Below are 24,291 nucleotides of genomic sequence, written 5' to 3'. Positions count from 1 at the left end.
GCAAACACGGGATGCCCAAGCCGACAGAAGGCGATGTTACGATGCAATGACCAGAATGGAAAGACAAATGGAGATGTTCCAGGATCAGCTTGCCAACAATGCGCAAACACTAGGATTGAAGAACCGACAGATAAGGCAGTTGTTCGCAGAAAGGGACAACATTCGAGGAAGGATCGACGAGATTGGGCATTACATCTACATGAGATGCCTGGCATGCGAGCAAATGCCTCGGAAGACCCTCCTTGTTTCCATCATGGGTTGCGTCCACCGAATCATGAATGAGTTGAAAATCCTGCAGAGGGACCTCACACCAAGGGTCGCGGAAAGGCCGAATGATGCCTCGCGGGCCCCTAAGTTGGAAAATTAATCTTTGGTTGAGTCTTGTTTATTTGGCTTTGTTGCTTTTCCATATGTTGTTTTCTTTTCTTTTAGTCAAAACGGGTTAAGAACTGTGGAGTCTGTACTATGGCTATTCCTTTCTTGAAGTAATTTGTAATAGCAAAATTTTGAGAATGAATTTAACGATTTCACAAGAATTTTGTGTTTCTTTACTTTAAGGCAGAACTACGCCTGGTCTGATTCGCGCGGGGACGTGATACGTAGGCAATCCCCATAAGATTCGACCGCTTTTAATAAAGAAAGAAAAGGAAGTATAAAAATAAAAAAGAAGAATAATAAATAAATAAATAAATAAAAAAACAAGAAAAGGGGATAAATGAGCAAACCGGGATGACGCGTGTTGTTTAAAGCAAAGCATGTAGAAACGGTTAACTACCTAGGAGCATTGCATCCTCTATGTGTTGAGATTAAATCCGTTAAACTCTAACGCTAACAAAGTTTGTTGTTGTCTGATGAAGACAGTTAGTTGTTAAAGAATTCTGGCAACACACCCTTATCAAACCAGATCCAAAGGACCGATAGCAACCAGCATGACTACTTCAGAGAATAGTAATGAGGAAGAGAGGCCGATGAGCCAGTTGCTAAAAGAAGCGATGGAAAAGATTGAAAGGATGGGACTAGAGATGAATGCAATGCAGCTAGCCATAGCCAAAACACAAAAGAGCCCTGAAACACTGGGGCACATGCCAGAATACCCTCACTCTGGCCCTTCCACAAGCCGCCCAAATCCCCTTTATCATCAAGAAAGAAGCCCTCATGATTCCCAAGCTCCACCACCCCACCAACCTCTCCCAACACCCAATATTCCCATTTTTGTGGGACCTACATCAGCCCCTTTGCAGAGAACGACCAGTGAGCCATTGTTTCAGGCTCACGGTACACAATACTATCCCCCTAAGCCTACATTCCATGCACCCGAGCCTCAAGCTTACAATCCACATTTAGAAGTGCCGGCAGAGGTTGAGAAGCCAGCTCCTGAACAGGATGAAGTGTTGAGAAAGTTCAAAAGCCTGGAGCAGTCCTTCAGGAACTTGCACGGATTGGGCAATCAAATCAGCGTAGCATACAAAGATCTGTGTCCTTTCCCAGACGTCCAACTCCCGGCTGGTTTTAAGATGCCTAAGTTTGATTTATATGAAGGGCACGGTGATCCCATGGCACATTTGCGGGGATTCTGTAGCAAAATGAGAGGGGCAGGCGGCAAGGATGAACTGTTGATAGCTTATTTCGGCCAAAGTCTGAGCGGATCTGCACTAGAATGGTATACCAGGCAGGATTCCAGCAGGTAGTACACGTGGGATGATCTGGCGCAGGCTTTTGCGGGTCATTTCCAGTACAATCTTGAGATAGTCCCCGACCGTCTCACATTATTGAGAACTGGGAAGAAACCCGGGGAAAGTTTTCGCGAGTTCGGGTTCCGCTGGAGAGAACAAGCAGCTAGAGTCGATCCTCCCATGAGAGAGGGAGAGATGGTGGACTATTTCTTGCAGACATTGGATCCAACCTACTTTGGTCACTTGGTGACAACAGTTGGAAAATCTTTCAACGAGGTGGTCAAGATAGGGGTCATGATAGAAGAGGGTTTAAGGTCTGACAAGATCTTGAACTATTCGGCACTCAAGGCCACAACCCAGGCTATTCAAAACGGCACGGGAGGTGCGTTGAGAAGAAAGAAAGAAGAGGTTGCCACGATCGAGGCAGGCAGTTGGTCCAGGGCTGGCAGGCCACACTACAACCAACCCAGACCTCACAGGTCAGAATACCCATACAGCCCGCCACAAAATTTCTATCCACCTCGAGAACCACATTGTTCCGTACACCAAGCCCAGGCATACACTCAGCTTCCGGTTCGCCCACAATGGCGCGCACCGGCTCCCCAGAACATATATGTACCACCACAAAACACCTACCCTCCACCAAGGGCATATAGAAACCCTTCAGGGGTAGGCTTTCGGGGAAATCCAGATGCTAGGAATGACAGGTTGCGGAAGCAGAGAACTTTCACGGAGTTGGGAGAAACCTACACCGCTTTGTTCCACAAGCTGAGGCAATTGGGTTTGGATAGTCCTGTCCAGACTCGAGAACCAAATCCCCCACCTCAGAACTTGGATCGATCAATCAGTTGTGAATACTGTTCAGGGATGCTCGGGCATGATACCGAGAAGTGCTGGAAATTAAGGCATGCCATACAGGATCTTATTGACACCAATAAGATCGAGGTCCAGACACCGGAGGCTCCTAACATCAACCAAAACCCACTGCCAGCGCACCACGAAACTCACATGATTGAGTTGGTGTGTGAGGGAGGAGAATTGAGAAAACCCTCGCAAACAGTGATGATGATCCAAGCCGCCCCGAAAGAAGTCTCAACCAGTGGAGGAACGAGTGTACAGTCACAGGGAGAAGGCGTCAAGCCGGTAGTGATATTGGGAAAGAGCCCGTCCGCCATAACAAGCAAACCCGAGCCAAGCAAGTTGGTAATACCAGGGATCCCACCCACACCGGCGGTCGTGTTGAAAGGGGTATGTAGAGAACGGGTGACCATAAAGCCTGTGGTCTAGCTGCCGATGATTGACAGCAGGGCTGTGCCTTGGAAATATGAAAAGGCGGTGGTGATGTACAAATAAAACAGGTGGAAGAAGTCAGTTGTGAAGCGCAAGGGCTGACTCGATCAGGTCGATGTTTTGCTCCGGTGGAGCTAAGAAGAACCAACCCAGTTGCAACCAAGAAACCTGTGTCCGAAGAAGAGGCTGAAGAGTTCCTGAGGAAGATGAAAGTACAAGACTATTCTGTGGTCGAACAGCTGAGAAAAACACCAGCCCACATCTCACTGTTGTCGTTACTGATCCATTCTGAGGAGCATCGTCGGGCCCTGCTGAAGATATTGAACGAAGCTCATGTACCCAGTGAGATTGCTGTAAACCACCTGGAAACCATTGCCAGCAAGATTTTCGAGGTGAACAGGGTAACATTCTCAGATTATGACCTGCCGGTGGAAGGTACGGAGCATAATAAAGCTCTATACCTAGCTGTCAAATGTGAAGACTCGGTGGTAACTCGAGTATTGGTGGATAACGGCTCAAGCGCCAATATTTGCCCACTATCTACTTTGAACCAGTTGAAGATCGACCACGGAAGGATCCACAAGAACAGTATCTGTGTCTGAGGGTTTGACGAAAACGGAACAGCCACTGTAGGGGATGTTGTACTTGAACTGACCATTGGTCCAGTCCTGTTTACCATGGAATTCCAGGTGTTAGATACCACAGTTTCTTATAACCTGCTGTTAGGACGACCCTGGATTCATGCAGCCAAAGCAGTGCCTTCCACCCTACATTAGATGGTGAAGTTCGAGTGGGAAAGACAAGAGGTCGTGTTACACGGCGAGGATACAACGTGCACCATGGGCGGAACCATTGTACCTTTCATAGAGACCGCTGATGACAAAGGTCCTTGGGTCTACCAGATTTTCGATACAGGGTCGGCCAACAAAATTTCTGAAGGAGAAATCATCCCGCACCCTAGGGTAGCTGCCGCAACAGTCATGATGGTCTCAGAAATGCTGGGTAATGGATTTGTGCCAGGGAAAGGCCTGGGAGTCGAGCTTCAAGGGATTGTCCAACCTGTCTCCCTTCCTAAAAATCTGGAAACTTTTGGATTGGGGTTCAAACCAACCGCAGCAGATAGGAAGCAAGCGCGAAAAATGAAGAAGAGGGTTTGGTTTCTGCCTAAACCAGTGCCACGTCTCTCAAGGTCTTTTGTCAAAGCAAGTGCCAAGGTGTCACCGGTCCCAAAGATTCTAGGACCTTTGATCGGTATAAATGAAGACCTGAATCAGAGTTTTGAGAGGCTATTCGCGGATGTCAGTGTGGTGGAGGCTGGAGAAGGGTCCAGCAGAGCAGAGATACAGTTTGTGGGGCCTGAGGCCAAGACCAACAATTGGACGGTTACTCCTCTTCCTGTCCGAGGGGAGTCTTGGTAGTAGGCTTTGATTTATGTTTTGTGTGTTTTGTTTTGTCCGGATTATTCAAGGGTGTAATCCAAATTTTACTTTCGTTTTGTAAAAGTGTGAACCCTTTTATCCCGCAAGTTTAATAAAGTTCTTTTCTTTTGTCCCATTTTAATTTTGTTTTGTTCTTTTTCTTTCTGAACAGACCTCTTTTTACTGGTTCTAATGACATGACATGCACAGCGGATCTTCGACCTAGTCTAATAAATCAATCTGAAACCGACTCAATGATGCAAGAGGTCATTTGTGACGATGAATCTGAATGTGACGAAGGGGAAGCCTTTGAAGAGATAAACCGAGAATTATGCCAATTTGAAGAAAAACCCAAGCCTAACCTAAATGACACTGAGGCTGTAAACCTAGGAGACGCTGATAACGTCCAAGAAACCAAAATCAGCATCCACATTGAGCCGAATGTCAGGGAAGAATTGATCAGAACCCTCATGGAATTCAAAGATGTTTTTGCATGGTCCTATGACGATATGCCTGGATTAAGCACAAATTTAGTGGTTCACAAATTGCCCACTGACCCGGCATACCCTCCGGTCAAGCAAAAACTAAGGAAATTTAAAACGGAAATGAGTGTAAAGATCAAAGAAGAAGTGATTAAGCAGTTGCAAGCGAAGGTCATTCGGGTCACTCGATATCCCGAGTGGTTGGCCAATGTGGTACCAGTCCTAAAGAAGGATGGAAAAATCAGGGTGTGCGTCGACTACCGCAACCTCAACAAAGCAACTCCCAAGGACAATTTTCCGTTACCCAACATTCATATCCTTATCGATAATTGCGCTGGGCGCGAGATCGGATCCTTTGTGGATTGCTATGCGGGTTATCATCAGATCCTAATGGACGAAGAAGATGCTGAGAAGACAGCGTTTATTATGCCATGGGGAACCTACTGCTATCAGGTAATGCCGTTCGGGTTAAAGAACGCTGGGGCAACGTACATGCGAGCAATGACTGCTGTGTTTCATGACATGATACACAAGGAAATCGAGGTGTACGTCGATGTTGTGATCATCAAATCTTGGTGTCAGGAGGACCATGTAGCAGACCTAAGGAGATTTTTCCAAAGACTCCGGAGGTATGATATCAAGCTTAACCCGGCCAAATGCACATTCGGGGTTCCATCAGGAAAGTTGCTAGGATTCATCGTCAGTCGACGGGGGATTGAGTTAGACCCATCCAAAATTGAATCCATCCGAGATTTGCCACCGCCAAGGAACAAAACAGAGGTAATGAGTTTGCTGGGTAGACTCAATTACATCAGCAGGTTCATCGCTCAACTCACAGCAACTTGTGAGCCCATATTTCGGCTGCTGAGAAAGGATGCTGCAGTAGGTTGGACGGCAGAGTGTCAGGAGGCTTTCGACCAAATCAAAGGGTATCTGTCTAATCCACCCGTATTGGTCCCGCCTAAGCCCGGGAAGCCCCTAATTCTTTACCTGACGGTCTTGGAAAATTCATTTGGTTGTGTATTGGGGCAACACGATGACACAGGAAGGAAGGAGCAGGCCATCTACTATCTTAGCAAGAAATTCACAGTACATGAGGTCAAGTACACTCAACTCGAGAAAACATGTTGTGCCTTAACTTGGGTAGCTCAGAAGTTGAAGCACTACCTGTCTTCGTATACTACTTATCTCATATCCCGTTTGGACCCATTGAAGTATATCTTTCAGAAACCTATGCCCACGGGAAGGTTGGCAAAAAGGCAAATTCTGCTCACAGAGTTTGATATCATCTATGTGATGAGGACGGCCATGAAAGCCCAAGCGCTGGCGGACCATTTGGCAGAGAATCCCGTTGATAAAAAATACGAGCCCTTAAGAACGTATTTTCCTGACGAAGAGGTGATGCATACGAATGAGTTGGAATTAGCTGAGGAACCGGGTTGGAATCTTTTCTTCGATGGAGCTGCAAATGCAAAAGGGGTTGGAATAGGAGCAGTACTCATTTCTGAAACAGGACGGCATTATCCTGTTACGGCTCAACTACGCTTCTATTGCACCAACAATATGGCCGAGTATGAGGCTTGCATTCTGGGTCTGCGCTTGGCTGCTGACATGGATGTCCAAGACGTCTTGGTCTTGGGAGACTCGGACCTCTTGGTACATCAAATTCAGGGTGAATGGGAAACACGAGATCTAAAGCTCATACCATACCGACAATGCTTGCATGATCTGAGCAAGCAATTTCGATTGGTGAAGTTCAAACACATCCCGAGAGTTCACAATGAGGTTGCGGATGCCTTGGCCACCTTAGCATCAATGCTGCACCACCCTGACAAAATGTATGTTGATCCTCTACACATCCAGGTCCGTGATCAGCACGCCTACTGCAATGCCATAGAAGAAGAAGCAGATGGCGAACCCTGGTTTCATGATATCAAGGAATACCTCAGAATGGGGATATATCCAGAACATGCCTCTAGAGACCAAAAAAGAGCCCTTCAGCGTTTGTCGAATGGTTTCTTCCTCAGTGGAGGAGTATTGTACAAAAGAACCCCGGATTTGGGATTGTTGAGATGCATAGATGCCAGTCAAGCAACGACAGTTATGGCAGAGGTACATGCTGGAGTTTGTGGGCCACACATGAGCGGATATATATTGGCAAGAAAGATCCTTCGAACAGGGTGTTATTGGCTCACCATGGAACACGACTGTATCACTTTTGTGAGGAAATGCCATCAGTGCCAGATACATGGAGATTTGATTCATTCTCCGCCAACAGAGTTACATACGATGTCAGCACCCTGGCCGTTTGTGGCATGGGGCATGGATGTCATTGGGCCCATCGAGCCGGCAGCATCCAACGGTCATAGGTTCATTCTCGTGACCATTGATTACTTCACCAAATGGGTTGAGGCTAAAACCTTCAAATCAGTAACCAAGAAGGCAGTGGTGGACTTTGTTCACTCCCATATCATCTGCAGATTTGGGATCCCAAAAGTGATCATCACGGATAACGGTGCGAATCTTAATAGCAGCTTGATGAGAGAGGTATGCCAACAATTCAAGATTACACACCGCAATTCCACCCCATATCGTCCCAAGGCGAATGGAGCAGTCGAAGCAGCCAATAAGAATATCAAGAAGATACTGCGAAAAATGGTGGAAGGGTCCAGACAATGGCACGAGAAATTACCCTTTGCTTTGTTGGGTTACCGCACTACCGTCCGAACTTCCATAGGCACAACTCCTTATTTGTTGGTGTATGGAACTGAGGCCGTAATACCAGCGGAGGTCGAAATTCCGTCCCTCCGAATTGTCGCTGAAGCCGGGATTAATGATGATGAATGGGTCAAAGCTCGATTGGAACAGTTGAGCCTGATAGATGAGAAAAGATTGGCAGCAGTGTGCCATGGTCAGCTGTACCAGAAGAGAATGGCAAGAACATATAATAAGAAGGTGCGCCCCAGGAAGTTTGAAGTAGGGCAGCAGGTATTGAAGAAGATCCTCCCACATCAGGTCGAGGCAAAAGGCAAATTCGCCCCAAATTGGCAAGGGCCTTATATCGTGACCAGAGTATTGTCCAACGGTGCTTTGTGTTTGACAGATGTCGAGGGGAGATGTGTCGACATGGCTATCAATTCAGATGCAGTCAAGAGATATTATGCATAATTTCTTTAATTATGGCAATTGTTGGTTTATTTGTTTGTATTTGGCATTTATTGGATAATGAGATAACGGAGGCAATTCTTTCTTCTATCCAAACACTTTTAACCCTTGCTTCCCCCTTTGAGCCTAAGTAATTCTTTCATACCCCTCTTTTGGAATCACTAATGGAAAAGACATGAAAAAAAAAGAAAAAAAGAAAGAAAAAGAAAAGAAAAAGAAAATGAAAAGAAGGAAAAAAAAAGAAGAAGATAAAATCACAAGAAATACAAAACACTGGGAACTACGTTTGACCTGATTCCTCGAAGAGGATACGTAGGCGCCTCACGGCTCGGTCATAGTATGCATCATAGCGAATATAGGATGCATAGTGTACATAGTGTGCATAATAGGCACAGTGTGCGTAACGCACATAGCGCAACATAAGTGTAAAAAATAAATTCCCCAAGCAAGAAAACTGGGGCAGAGGTTATGTTTTAAGTTCCAACAAAGGTTTGATTCCAAAAGTTGTAGCACATCACCCATCAAATTATTTTCATTTTTATAGCCTTTCTTTAACCCCACACCAGTGCCAACATCAACGTCCAAAAGACCTCCCGATCAATGTTCAAAAGATGTCGAGTTAGGCAAATACGGCCGAGAATAATACACCGATCCCCAGCAAAGAAGAGGATCGCAAGACTGGGAATGAATTGATGGTCAAAGGAATCCCCAGAAGAGAGGATCGTACCTACAACGCCCCGATTCCTCGAAAGAAATAAAATGAGAGAGTTTTATCGGTGAAAACCTTCACAGGCACTGAGAGGCGATGTAAGATGAGGGATATGAAATGAGAGAGTCTTATTGGTGAAAACCTTCACAGGCACCATAAGGCGCCGGGAGATGAGAGAAAAGAGAGAGTCTCATTAGTGAAAACCCCTCGAAGGGCACTATGAGGCGACAAGACAGATCCAAAAAAGCTACCACATTCGAAACGAAATGGACACTCCTTTATCATCCCCAGCAAATCAGACCATCGGGAAAACCCATTGGTACAAATAGACTGGGTCGGGAATCTGTGATGCACGTCATGATCACGGGGACCAGTCAGGTCCTCCAGATAAGTTCTTTTGAGTTTCTTCTCCCGCCAAATATTGGTTCAGAAAGACTTTCTCCTTTTTCTATCTTTTATTTCTTTTCCTAAAAATTGTCTTGAAAGGATTTTTCAAAGCTTACTACCAGAAACCGGAGGGGAATTCACCCAATGCAGGATGGTACAAACAGTCTTGAAAGCCGATCCCAGGCAATGCAGTGATCGTGCCCGGTAATTTTGGAGGAAGTAAGCTCCTAAAGGGAGTGGTGTCGGGAGTTAAAAGCAGACTCCCACAACATGTGCTTAAAGAGAAAGCAGAAAAGGGGATTAATTGAAAGCCAATCCCCAGCAGGCTAGAGACCCCCAGCAGGCAACTCTGCCCACTAATCAATTATGGGGACATAAAGCAAGAAAAAGAGAAGAAAGGAAAAATCATCCGCCCGAAAGGCACCCTCTACCACCACGATGAAAACTAATTAAATCCTTTTGTCTGCTGCAGGAAAACAAAGGATTGATGATGGCAGCAAGATGCAACGCCAGGGAAGTCACCAAAACCGGGGCAGAAAATTTTCTACCGATTGTCAAAATTTTCTCGGAAGAACGGGGAAACAATTTCAAATACTTTTAAGTTCTAGGTCGCCCACCAGTATAATGCGGGAATACATTTAAGTTCTAGGTCGCCCACCAGTATAATGCGGGAATACATTTAAGTTCTAGGTCGCCCACCAGTATAATGCGGGAATACATTTAAGTTCTAGGTCGCCCACCAGTATAATGCGGGAATACATTTAAGTTCTAGGTCGCCCACCAGTATAATGCGGGAATACATTTAAGTTCTAGGTCGCCCACCAGTATAATGCGGGAATACATTTAAGTTCTAGGTCGCCCACCAGTATAATGCGGGAATACATTTAAGTTCTAGGTCGCCCACCAGTATAATGCGGGAATACAGTTAAGTTCTAGGTCGCCCACCAGTATAATGCGGGAATACATTTAAGTTCTAGGTCGCCCACCAGTATAATGCGGGAATACATTTAAGTTCTAGGTCGCCCACCAGTATAATGCGGGAATACATTTAAGTTCTAGGTCGCCCACCAGTATAATGCGGGAATACATTTAAGTTCTAGGTCGCCCACCAGTATAATGCGGGAATACATTTAAGTTCTAGGTCGCCCACCAGTATAATGCGGGAATACATTTAAGTTCTAGGTCGCCCACCAGTATAATGCGGGAATACATTTAAGTTCTAGGTCGCCCACCAGTATAATGCGGGAATACATTTAAGTTCTAGGTCGCCCACCGGTATAATGCGGGAATACATTTAAGTTCTAGGTTTTAAGTTCTAGGTCGCCCACCAGTATAATGCGGGAATACATTTTAAGTTCTAGGTCGCCCACCAGTATAATGCGGGAATACATTTAAGTTCTAGGTCGCCCACCAGTATAATGCGGGAATACATTTAAGTTCTAGGTCGCCCACCAGTATAATGCGGGAATACATTTAAGTTCTAGGTCGCCCACCAGTATAATGCGGGAATACATTTAAGTTCTAGGTCGCCCACCAATATAATGCGGGAATACATTTTGTCTGTTCATTCCATATTCTAGGTCGCCCACAAGTATAAATGCAGGCATGTCGTTACCAATAGGAGGCGCACTTCCTCAGTTTAGTTTCACCATAGGAGACGCACTTCCTAAGTTTAATCTTACCAATAGGGGACCCGCCTGTAGAACGGAGTTTGTTGTATGTCGAAGAAAAATAGAAATCAGGCGTCCACCTGGAGAACAAGGACAAAGAAGGAAGAAATCAGGCGTCCGCCTGGAGAACAAGGACAAAGAAAAATAGAAATCAGGCGCCCACCTGGAGAACAAGGACAAAGAAAAATAGAAATCAGGCGTCCACCTGGAGAACAAGGACAAAGAAAAATAGAAATCAGGCGTCCACCTGGAGAACAAGGACAAAGAAAAATAGAAATCAGGCGTCCACCTGGAGAACAAGGACAAAGAAGGAAGAAATCAGGCGTCCACCTGGAGAACAAGGACAAAGAAAAATAGAAATCAGGCGTCCACCTGGAGAACAAGGACAAAGAAAATAGAAATCAGGCACCCACCTGGAGAATAAGGGAATACAATTGAAGTATTGAAGTCAAAAGCCCGCTCATATGAGAAAGGAGCACACTTAGAATCAATGAAGCAGAGGAATACAACAGGAATCTCCAGCAGGAAGCAATAAAATCCCCAGCATTCACAAGAGGCTGGTCAAGAAAAGACAACAAGAAAACAAGAGGGGAAAAGAACCCAAGGTACGGAAGTAGAGAACAGATGTGGTCCGCTCAAAGAACTAGCACCTACAACTAGCTGTATCAAGGTTCAAACCTGAAGTCTGTATGAAGCACCATTCAAGACTCAAGACCAAGTTTCAGAAGACTTACAGATAGGAATCCCTGTAACTAGTAGCTGATAGGCTTAGTTAGTCTTTTTTCAGTCTTCGTTTTTGTTGTAACGACAGGACCGCGGACCGGAACCTCAACGGAACGGCACCTCGATCGGCTCTTCACCTCGGTACACTTCACTATCTCTCTCATTTCGAACTACACGTGGCCTGATTCCTGTATAACCAAGGATATGTAGGCAACTCAGATACCAGGGCTCGGTCACATTCCCTCCCTTTCCTTAAGTGTAGTCCGTCCAAGTAATGGTCGGGTCAAAAACACGTCTAGTCGTTCTTTGTCGGAAAACTCTTCGTGTTTCCAGTCAAAGAAGGGCAGCTGTAAGCACGTGATTTTTGACCCTCCCCGAGATTTTTCACATTTTTAGCGTGAATATGTGAAATTGGGTCTAATATAGCCATTTTAACTATTTTTACTTTATTTCGTTGCAAAAAGAAAAAATCACAAAAAATACATATATAAATTTTAGTTTATGCATTTCTCATAAACGTGGAAAAAATACAAAAATTGTACTTTATTTTGGTACTTTATATAAATTCAAAAATTACTAAAATATATAGTTCTATTAATGTTTGCAGTCATTATAATTTTGAAAAATACAAAAATTGTACTTTATTTTGGTACTTTATATAAATTCAAAAATTACAAAAAAAATATATATAATTCTATTAATGTTTTGTAGTCATTTTAATACAAAAAATATTATTTTATATTTTGTCTTTATTAAAAAAGGAAAATTACAAAAAAATAGTTTTATTAATATTTTATAGTCATTTTTACTTTGAAAAAATACAAAAAAATATTACTTCATATTTTACCTTAATATTTACGAAAATTACAAAAATAGTTTTATTAATATTTTAGAGTCATTTTAACTTTGAAAAAATACAAAAATAATACTTCATATTTTATCTTAATATTTACGAAAATTACAAAAATAGTTTTATTAATATTTTGTAGCTATTTTAAATCCTTAAAAATATTTAAAAAGATATAGTTTTGTTAAATACTAGTCTTATTTTTGGTAGTTATTTTGCTTACATAGGACTAGTTAAGCAACGTGTTCCTATTTCTCGGGTCTGGGCAAAAGAATAATATTCGGGTTCAAACTACCCGGTTTTAGGCCTAATTTTCGGACCTAGCCCATAATAAACCGTGTCCAGGACACGTGGGGAACCCCACCACGCGTGGGGGACATATGCCTTGAACCCCACCACGCGTAGGGCTCATTTTTCTGGGCAAAACACTACAAAACACGGACAAAGGCAAAAGCATGGAGAGGACTTTGAAAAATTGGAAAAAAAAACTACTGTTCCTTTTTCTTCTTCAAAATAAGAAAGAAAGAAAACCTACTGAAAAAAGAGAAAAAACCTACCCGACCAGCTCACTCCTCCTCCTTGAATCCGCCATTGTTGCCGTTGCGAGCTCCGCCATCGTCGACCACTGACCACCAAGCTTCCAATGAACCTCCATCGTCGCAACCCCAGCCCCGTCGACCACGACCACTCCTCCATTACTGCCCACACGCCACCCCCTCACGTCCGAAACCACCTGCGTCCACCCCCGTCGCCTTCCCCACCGTGAAACCACCATAACCAAACAGAAACCAGTCGCAAACCACCCCCCCTAACGCCTGAACGCCACCGGACAACCCCGACCGGTGCTTCTCCACCATTTTCAAGCTTCGCTGCATTTCCGAGCAGCTGGTTCTGCATGCTTTCGCGTCGCACCCCCCCGTCGCAGCCCCAGTCCCGCCCCAGTCCCGTCGACCTCAACCAAAAACCCAGCAACACTCATCGACCACCCGTCAAGCAGCAGCCATCGCTGCTGCGTCGTCCAACCACCCCGTTCGTCAACTGCCCAAACGACCCCTCCAACTGCGGCTTCACGTACACAGGTGTCGTGCCGGAAAAATATAGCAGCAACCAAACAATCCCTGGTCGTTGACATTTGTGGGTCCGAGCTTTCTGTTCGTCGAGGTCCGGTACGTCGAGGTCCGGTACGTCGAGGTGTTTGTCCGAGGTTTCGTCGTTGTTCCTCGTCCAGTGAGGTCCGGCTTGAGTTCCGTCGGAATCGAGTTTGTCGTTCTGAGTTTGTCGAGGTGCAAAGGTCAGTAAACCTCGATGTATTAGATAAATAAACTTTAAGTTCAATGTTTGAGATGCAATATAAAAATTGGTATGGAAATTTTCTGCCTATGTTTCATTGTCTGCATTTTGGTTCATTTTCATGTTATGTTATTCTTGTTTATTTGATGTCGTTTAATTAAGTTGAACTAGTCGTTCTATGACACAAGTTTGACGTTAATCTGTTCGTCCTTTCCTTTGGTTAGGTCATTCGAAAAAAAATAGTATTAGTGCATGCTGTTACTACCACCGAAACACTCATTCACTAAACTCCTTTTATTAAACTTCTAACAAGTCATGGGATTTTAGTTGTAAAGAGGCCGTAAGTTTAGTATTGTTAAAGACATAAAAATGGCATCCTTTTTTTAAAAAAATAAAAATAATAATAATAATAATAAAGAATAAAATGAGACGAGCCTCGCCGAATAAAAGGGACAAATTGCGGGGCCCTCACAAAATATATGTATTAAATACTTATATTCTGGGATGGGCCGTTTAACAAATTTCACGGCCCTCCCCAAAAATAATAATGTGTTGGTTACTTTAGGCGCGTCTTAATAATGTATCTCCCTAAACTCGGGTGCACATTTATGTGACCCAAATCCAAATCTCAACGAAATCGAAATATGTCTCTAATCACGGGTGCATTGATTGTGACGTGGTTTGAGATGCATTTCCATGACGTTGCAAATTCCTTTAAATAAATAGAATGAGACGAGCCTCGACAAACCAAAATGCAAATTGCGGGGCCCTCAGTAAGTACTTGTTTAAAATTACTTAGAATTCAGGAGAGTCGTTTAGCGGATTTCACGGCCTCCGCAAAATAATAACACGATAGTCTCTTTAGGTGCGTGTTTAATAATCTACTTTCTTAAACTTGGGTGCGCATTTCATGCGACCCAAATCCAAATCCCAAAACGTCAAATAAAATATGTTCCGGATTGTGGGTGCATTTCATGTGACGCAGTCCAAAGACATATGTTTTAAGCGACGTTCACATTCTTGTAAAAACAATAATAATAAAAGCGGTTAAAAGATAAAAATTCGCACATAAGTTCATATTGTATTTAAAATCAGATAATCAAGCCAAATATAACAGTTGAGCGACCGTGCTAGAACCACGGAACTCGGGAATGCCTAACACCTTCTCCCGGGTTAACAGAATTCCTTATCTAGATTTCTGGTACGCAGACTGTAATATAGAGTCATTCATTTCCTCGATTCGGGATTAAAATTGGTGACTTGGGACACCCTAAATCTCCCAAGTGGCGACTCTGAAATAAATAAACGAATCCCGTTTCGATTGTCCTTTAATTGGAAAAAACTCCCCCTGCGCCCCTCGGGTGCGGAAAAAGGAGGTGTGACAGCTCTGGCGCAAATAAGGTGATGAAATTACAATATATATATATATATACAAGATTCCAAAAATCTAAGCAAAAAAGAAGAATTTTTAATGGGTATGATTGAATTCATTGAAAACATATAGATGAGTTAATATACAAAATTTGAGGAAGATTGAAGGTGATTTGGTATCAAAATTCATAATTAAAATCGAGTTCAAACATGTATCACGCATGTATCTCACACATGTATCATGCATGTATCTCACACACAGGTATACATGGATATACATGTGATACATAATTAATACAAATATGATACATATGTGATACACAAATGATACACCCTGTGATAAAAATATAATTATTTTTCATGTTCAGTTTTTACTTCGAAATTTTCAATTCGGGTATCGCTTGGCTCATGTTTAGTTACTTGAGAAGTTAGCTTAATCATGTCGTCTTCTCAATCTTTTGGAGCACTGTAGAATGATATTTCAATGTTTTCTCCTTGTCAATATAGACTCTGGTTTGCCTTTTCGCAAGCAAAAAAGGAAAAAAAAAAAGAAATAGAAAGGTGAAATTCCCAACAACAATTATTCAAGAAACCAGTATCTTATCAATGGTATAAAATCACAGATACTAGCTAATTTATATTGAAGAAAATAAAACAACAATTGTGGCTTATATTTTGTTTACTGATCTCCTGTAAAAGAAGTCATGCAATTAAAAAAATATTTGTAACGTGTAATCAAATCAATCTTCCAGTCTCTAGGAGGATCGTTGGCAGGAATATTGATTTTCATATTCAACTTGCCAAATTAAGAGGGAAATTTCACTATTTCTTTTGATCAGGGCTGCTGTCACGATTCAAAATCCACTAAGGATCGTGATGGCGCCGAACACCGCTGTCAGGCAAACCAACCAAAATACTTAATTAAATTCTCGTTTTAATAATTTTGAAAACTATGATTTTCCCTCAATTCTACTAGTAAAAGATAATCCTTACAAGGTAAATAAAAGAATGTTTAGAAATAAATACAAGATACCTAATAATCATCCCAGAACCCGATATCACAAATGCATGAGCATTTACTAGGAATGAAATAAAATATAGTAACTGTCCGGAATACAAAATAGACAGAAATGAAAATACAGTACAATACTCTGAAGGGGACTTTGCTGGCTGCGAGTTGTCTTGACAAATGTAGCTCACATAAGGCTCTGTATCAACCATGTCGCTATGCCACTAAGCCACCAACCACACATGAACCTGGGCAACAAAATGCACGGCAAGTGTAGTATGAGTACAAAAACAACATGTAACCAGCGAGTATCCAGTCTAATCTCGAAGAAGTAGAGAGGAGGGGTCGACTTCGACACTTACTAGTGGTCCAGTAGTAATATATTATTAATACGAATAATCATGGATTTATTAAAAACGACAATAAATTCAAATAAGTCACGAAACCCGTAAACGTTCCTTTTTATATTAAAAGTCTCTGAATTCATAATCTATTAATTATCCATTTATCTCAAGTCAGGGAGAGCAAATATCAATTTCTATAAATCTCAAAGCAAGCAATACAAGCATGCACAAATCATGTCGAGGTCGTACGGCCCGATCCAACATAAATGTAAAATGTGCACTGCCGAGGGTCGAACGGCACGAACCATAGATGCATCTGTTACCCCGCTCGCGAATCATACATGTGACGCGGTCAACATAAATAAACAAACACCCTTCTCGCGAATCATACATGTGATGCAGGTACACACAGAAATACATGCGCAAACAGCCAATTAAAAATTTATCGGGGAACATTTATCCAAATAAAAGTCAATTCTCTTTTAGTGATTTAAGAAAATGAAGTTTAATCTTTTTAGAAATTCATGTCCCAATTCGATGTGATTTAAGCAATTCAAACTGTCCATAAGATTACAAATATTCGAAGTATAGCATGCCTTTGGGTCCTAGACTACCCGGACTTAAACATAATAGTAGCTACGCATGGACTCTCGTCACCTCGTGCGTACGTAGCCCCCACAAATAGAAGCACATAACCAATTATTTTACCTTTGGGGACAATTCCCTCTTACAAGGTTAGAAAGGAGACTCACCTCGCTCCGAAGATCCATAAAAGGCATTCCACGCCCTTCCGAAGACCCGAATCAATGTTAAATGCTCCAAAACTAGCCAATAATTATGCAAATCCATTAATATATGCTCAATTACTCATTACAATCCAATTAATAACAATTCCTAACCCCGATCGAAAAGTGGAAAAAATTGCCCTCAGGCCCACATGCCCGGATTCTGAAATTTCTCGAAGATAGTTTACCCATGAACTCGCGAACTCAAATACCTGATTTTCTCTTAATTCCATACCCAAAATCATTGTCAAAATCAAAGAATACGAATTTTCTAGGTTTTCCCTTAAGCCCCAAGTTTTCCACTAATTTCCATGTAAAAATCTACACGTGATCAATGTATTTAACTTGTAATAGGTAGGATTAGCTCACCTCCAAGTTTCTAGGTGGAAGCCCTTCTCAAGAAGCTCCAAAAATTTCCTCAAAGTAGAGAAAAATGGGTGAAATGAAATCAACCCCGCTTTTAAAATATTCTGCCCAGCGACTTCCGCACTTGCGGACTCCTCGTCGCTTCTGTGAGTTCGCATCTGCGGAGCCCTCATCGCATCTGCGCTAATCACCACTTCTGCAGTCCTCCGTCTGGCTTCTGCGTTTTCACAGATGTGGCCAATACCCTGCATTTACGGTCCTTCCCTTGGCTGCCCCATTCTGCTCCTGCGCGGCTCCGCACCTGCGGCCACAACCTCGCAAGTGCAGTTATACCAGATACCAACTGCTGAAACCCTTCTTCAAATTCCAAATTTGATCTGTTAACCATCCGAAATCCAACCGAGGCCCCCGGGACCCCGTCCAATCACACCAACCAATCCTAAAACACATTACGGACTTTTTCGATGCCTCAAATCATATCAAACAACGCTAAAATCATGAATCGACCTCCAATCCAAGCTTAATGAACTTAAGAATTTCAAACTTCTACATTCGATGCCAAAACATATCAAATCACGTCTGATTGACCTCAAATTTTGCGCACAAGTCACATTTGATATTACTAACCTACTCCAACTTCCAAAATCGGAATCCGGCCCCGATATCAAAAAGTCCACTTCCGGTCAAACTTCTCAAAACCTTCAAATTTCTATCTTTAGACAAATGACTTTAAAATGACCCACGGGCCTCTAAATTCACTTCCGATCGCGCTCCCAACACCAGAATCACCATACGGAGCTATTCCCAGACTTGAAACCCCAAATGGACATTGATAACACTGAAATGCACTTCAATCCAAACTTATGAAATTCTTCCAAAAATTCTAACTTCCATAATAGGTGCCGAAACATTCTCGGGTCTTCCAAAATTCGATCCAAACATATGCCCAAGTCCAAAATCATCATATGAACCTACTGGAACCTTCGAATCCCGAATCCAAGATCGTTTACTCAAAAATCAATCTTAGTCCATTCTTTTAACTTAAGGCTTCTGAAATGAGAATTCTCTTCCCAAATCAACTTTGAACTTCCCAGAATTTAGTTCCGACCATGCATACAAGTCATAATACCTGAAGTGAAGCTACTCAGGGCCTCAAACCACTGAACGAGTGGGCAAGTATGATTTAATGATTTAGAGACAAGCTACTCAGGGCCTCAAACCGGTTGGGTCGTTACAGCGGCTCAACATCATCTGAGGCCTAAAGCAAAGCCTTAATAGGAGGCCTTAACATATATATAATTTAATGAGCATCGTTTTAGAAAAAATAAACTAGACAAGTGAGGATGCGAAAGAAAAAAATAAGAACTTAATTTTATAAAGTACAAAAAATTGAATGAATTTAATGTTGATTGCATCACAACTAGAATAGGAGAACCCATAAAACATACTTCCTCTGTCCCAACTTATGTGACTCCTTTGTTTTAGTCAGCCCCTTTTAAATTTGGTAACAATTCAACTTTAGAATTTTCTTTTTATCCTTAGTGATATGATTTTTAGCCCACAAATTTCTATGGTTTATTTTAGATTACAAGTTTCAAAAGTCTTCCTTTATTTCATAAACTCCGTGTCCAGTCAAACACTTTCATATAAATTAGGACGGAGAGAGTATAATTTATGTAAGAAAAATAAATAATAAGTTAGATAATTAGATATAGTTACGTGACTATCTAATGAATAGAGAAAACAATTTAGTAAAAATGTAAAATAAGATTGACAGAAAACTATTTTGGTTATATTAATTAGAGGAAGAAACAGAGTTATCAAAAATTAATATGACAGTAAGAAAATAAATTTATCAATAATAAAAAATAATTATATAAATAATATACTGTTCTATATAGAGAAATAGTAATTTTGGGGCCCTTAAATATTTGGGGCCTAAAGCAAGTGCTCTGGCCATGCGAAAATAGATGCGCTTGAAACTGGTGGAAGTAATCATATTTACTTGAAATTGATGGCAATATAAATTAATTAAATGGGTATTAGGATAATAAATTTACGCAAATAATATTTCACATCTTTCAAACACTACTAGCGGAAACATCTCTAGTCTTAATAAGAACTGATGTAAACATAGTAAGAAATGGTCCCTTCTTGTCACTTGCACAACAACAACGACTGTGATGACCCAAAAGGTCATCACTTGCTTTTAAATTGAATTTTGTGTTCCAAGGCCTTGAAAACCTCATTTAACATCGCCTCAATTTGTGTGCGGAGTCCAAGCGCGTAGCTGAAAAGCCTAAATATGAAAACCTATGAAAAAGGATAAGTTTTGACTATAAAATGAGTTAATTTGACTTCGGTCAATATTTTGAGTAAACGGACCCGTGATGTGATGATCCCGGAGGGTCCGTAGGAAAATATGGGACTTGGGCGTATGCCCGGAATCGAATTCCGAGGTCCCAAGCCCGAGAAATAAATTTTTTAAAGAAAATTATTTTATGAAATTGTTTAAAGGAATTTGAAATGAATTTTAATTAGAACATGTTGGTATCGGGCCAGTATTTTGGTACCAACGCCCGGTACAGGTCTTATATGTGATTTAAGATAACTTTGTGAAGTTTGGTAAGAAACGGATTCCATTTGACGTGATTCGGACCTAAATTGCAAAATTTGATATTTTAAGAAGTTTGAAATAATTCATTGATTTTGAGGTTTCATTCGATGTTAATGATGTTAATTTGGCGATTTGATTGCACGGATAAGTTCATATGGTATTTTCGAGTTAGTACGTATGTTTGATTTGGAGCCCCGAGGGATCGGGTGAGTTTCGAATGTGTTTCGGAAGGTTTTAAACTCTTAAAAAGTTGCAGGTTTTCAGTTGTTGGTATTCTGATATTTCCTTCTTCGCATTCGCGGGAGGACCCTCGTGAACGCGATGTGTTAATTATCCTAAAGGAAATTCCTTCTACGCGAACGCGCAACCCAGGTCGCGAACTCGAGGCATTGGAGGGTCTTCCCTTCGCGAACGCGGGCCTGGTAACGCGAACGCGAAGGCTAATTGAGTCTGGGTAGGGGTGGGGCATTAAACCTACGCGAACGAGACCACATGGACGGGAACGCAAAGGCTCGAGGGGTTATTTCTCCGCGAATACGAAGGCCTAGTAGGCCTAACCCATTGCGAACGTGATTGACCTGTCGCGAACGCGATGAGTAATTTCGCTCAGTTATTTTAAGTTCCAAAAACAGAACACATTACGGGATTTTCATTATTTTTCACAAACTTCATCTTCTTCACACCTCTTGGGCGATTTTTGAAGAACTTCTTTACCATAACCTCTTGGGTAAGTATTGTTTAACTTGTTTTCTTCCATTTTTATCAACACCCTCTAGATTTCTAGGTCTAAAACATGTGATTAAGGGTGGAAAATTAGGGATTTGGGTAAAGTTAGGACTTTTTGATTATTTGGAAATTTGACCTCGTTTTGGGGTTGGATTTCAAAACAAATTATATATTTGGGCTCGTGGGTGAATGGGTGATCGGGTTTTGGTCCGAACCTCGTGTTTTGACCAAGCGGGCCCGGGGTCGATTTTTGGATTTTTTGGGAGGAATGATTAGAAAGATATAATTAAGTAGTGGAATTGGATTGTTTAGCGTTTATTGATGTTATTAAGTCGATTATGTCTAGATACAATTGATTTGGAGTCGAATTCAAAAGGAAAGGCGGTGTTTAAGGATTGAGTTGGTCGTGGAAGTTCGAGGTAAGTGTTTGGTCTAACATTAGCTTGAGGGGTTAGGAGTTGAGTCCTATTTGCTATGTGATAATTGTTGAGTACGACGTATAGGCATGGTGACGAGTATCTATACGTTGGTGTCAAGCATGCGCGTGAGTCTTATATTGTGATTTTCATGACTTCGTTATATTATCCATGCTTTAGAGTTGATTTCTATTTGTTGTGAAAAGTTTGTGGAAGGAATTGTGACCTTTGAACATCGAGGAGTATTGGCTCAAGTTATATTACGAGTTGTGAAAGCATATGAGTTGATTGAACCCTTTGGAGCATTGGCTCAAGTGGTAAAGTGAGTTGTGAAGTAAAAGTGAATAAGAGAGAGAAGTTATTAAATTGTTCCCTTGCCGGGATATTGTTGCTTTATTGGTTATCTCCCTTGCCGGGAAGTTGATATTATTGATGTTGCTCCCTTGCCGGGACTTGATTGTCGAATTGTTGTTCCCTTGCCGGGATTCCTATTATAATCTTGTTTATTCCCTTTCCCCATTGTTTGTGATTATTGTTTTGTGAGGAAAGAGTGTTAAAGCACAAAGGGTGATGTCGTGTATTATTTGTTTTGTGAGGAAAGAATGTAAAGCACGAAGGGTGATGCCATGTATGATTGTTTGTTTATTGTTTGTTTCTATTCGGGATTGTTATCTCCCCCACAACATGCTCCCCTCCCATATTGACTGGTTATTTCTATATTTTTTTCCGTTGTATATATTTGAACTGCAAAGGTTTATTTGGTAGTCTGGTCCTAGCCCCGTCACTACTTCGCCGAGGTTAGGCTAGACACTTACCAGCACATAGGGTCAGTTTTGTTGATACTACACTCTGCACTATGTGCAGATCCCGGAGCAGCTTTGGGACTGTAGTGTGGAGGCTACCTTTAGTCCATGTGGAGATCCAAGGTAGACCTGCAAGCGTCCGTAGGCCCTGGCGTCTCCCTCTATCCCTATTTTTCCTATTTCATTTTCCTTATATTCCGGAACAGTGTATTATTATTTTCAGACTTTGTATGCAGTGAGTCTTAGACCGTGTGTGACACTGTGACACCAGGTTTTGGGTGGTCGAGACTTAAGTAATTGTAATAGATGCAAATTTCAGATATCTAATTGTTATCTTCTGCTTAATTATTTAAAGTTCCGCTGTTTTCATGTTATCGCCTTATATTTGTTAAAAAGAAGTAATTTGATAATGAAGTAAGTAGTTAAGGATTGGCTTGCCTAGCTCTCATTAGTAGGCTCCATCACGACTCCCGAGGGTGGGAAATCCGGGTCGTGACAAGTTGGTATCAGAGCTCTAGGTTACATGGGTCTCACAGTTCGCAGACAAGCTTAGTAGAGTCTGCGGGATCGGTATGGAAATGTCTGTATTTATCCCCCAGAGGCTACAGAATTAGGAAAAACTTCACATTTATTCTCTCTTGTCGTGCGGTCTGGTTTCTCAATGCTAACTGAATTTCTACTCTGTTCATTCGCAGATGGCGAGAACACGTGCTTCCTCATCCACTGACCAGCAGCCCGAGCCCCCAGCAGCATCTCCCACGAGGGGCAAAGGGCGAGGCCGAGATAGAGGCCGAGGTAGGGGCAGAGCTCAGCCCCGAGCAGCAACACCAGTGGCGGAGCCTCAGGTTGACTTTGATGATGAGGTTCCGACCCCAGCAGTTCCGCTGGGCGCAGCTCAGGTCCTAGAGGCGTTTATTGCCACCCTAGTTCTTCAGGATGCTCTGGTCCGTCTAGTGGGCCTTATGGAGAGTGTCACCCAGGCAGGCTTGCTTCCTGTAGCACCAGCCGTCTCTCAGGCTGGAGGAGGAGCCCAGACTCCTGCTACTCGCACTCCGGAGTAGGTAGCTCCCCGGATTCAGACTCCAGCGGTTCAGCCAGTTAGAGCAGTTTAGCCGGGTGTGGTAACTCAGACCAGTGATGGAGCAGGTATGTCTGCCGATGCATTGTGGAAGCTGGATAGGTTCACCAAGCTCTTTACTACTACTTTCAGCGGTGCATCTATTGAGGATCCCCAGGATTATCTAGACAGATGCCATGAGGTTCTCAGGAACATGTGGATAGTTGAGACCAATAGGGTCGATTTAGCTACATTTTGCTTGTCTAGATCCGCCAAGACTTGGTGGAGAGATTATATCTCGACTAGACCAGCCGGATCGCCAGCCTTGACTTGGGAGCAGTTTGCACAGTTATTTATGGAGAAGTTTCTCCCCATTACTTAGAGAGAGGCCTATCGGAGGCAGTTTGAGCATCTCCAGCAGGGTTCTATGACTGTTACCCAGTATGAGACCAGATTCATCACTGGCTTGTCATGCTCTTGTCATACTTCCTATCGAGAGAGAGCGGGTGAGGAGGTTTATTGACGGTCTTATTCAGCCGATTCGTCTTCAGATGGCTAGGGAGGCTGGGAGTGAGATTACTTTTCAGGAGGCGGCCAATGTGGCCCGGAGAGTGGAGATGATTCTGTTGCAGGGAGGTGGTCATGGGTCAGATAAGAGGCCTCGTTTGGAGGCAGGGATTCATATGGTAGAGGCCATCCTCCTAGGCCCTTTCAGTCAGCACTTTAGGTTTCTCACGGTGCTTTAGATGGCCGTGGTTCTTACATGTAGTATTTTGATTAGCAGCCCTACAGTGCACCACCAGATCCTATCAGTCCACCACCGCTTTAGAGTTTTCGGGGTGGTCATTCAGGTCGACAGGGTCAGTAGTCTCAGTAGTCGAGGGCTTGTTACACTTGTGGTGACATGGGTCACATTGCTAGGTTTTGCTCTTAAGCACCGATTAGCTCTCAGCATCAGGGTTCCCGTGCCATGGTTCAGGCATAAGGTGTTCCACAGCTTGCCCAGCCAGCTAGAGGTGGGGGTAGAGGTTCTAGAGGTGGAGGTAGAGGTACTAGAGGTGGAGCTCGGGCCGCTAGAGTTGGAGTCCAGCCAGCAGCAGGCCGTCTTAGAGATGTAGTTTAGGGTGGTGAGGCCCAGCCCCG

Source organism: Nicotiana tabacum, chromosome 5 (assembly GCF_000715075.1).
Source record: "Nicotiana tabacum cultivar K326 chromosome 5, ASM71507v2, whole genome shotgun sequence".
NCBI lineage: Eukaryota > Viridiplantae > Streptophyta > Magnoliopsida > Solanales > Solanaceae > Nicotiana > Nicotiana tabacum.
Note: the sequence above shows the minus strand (reverse complement) of the source record.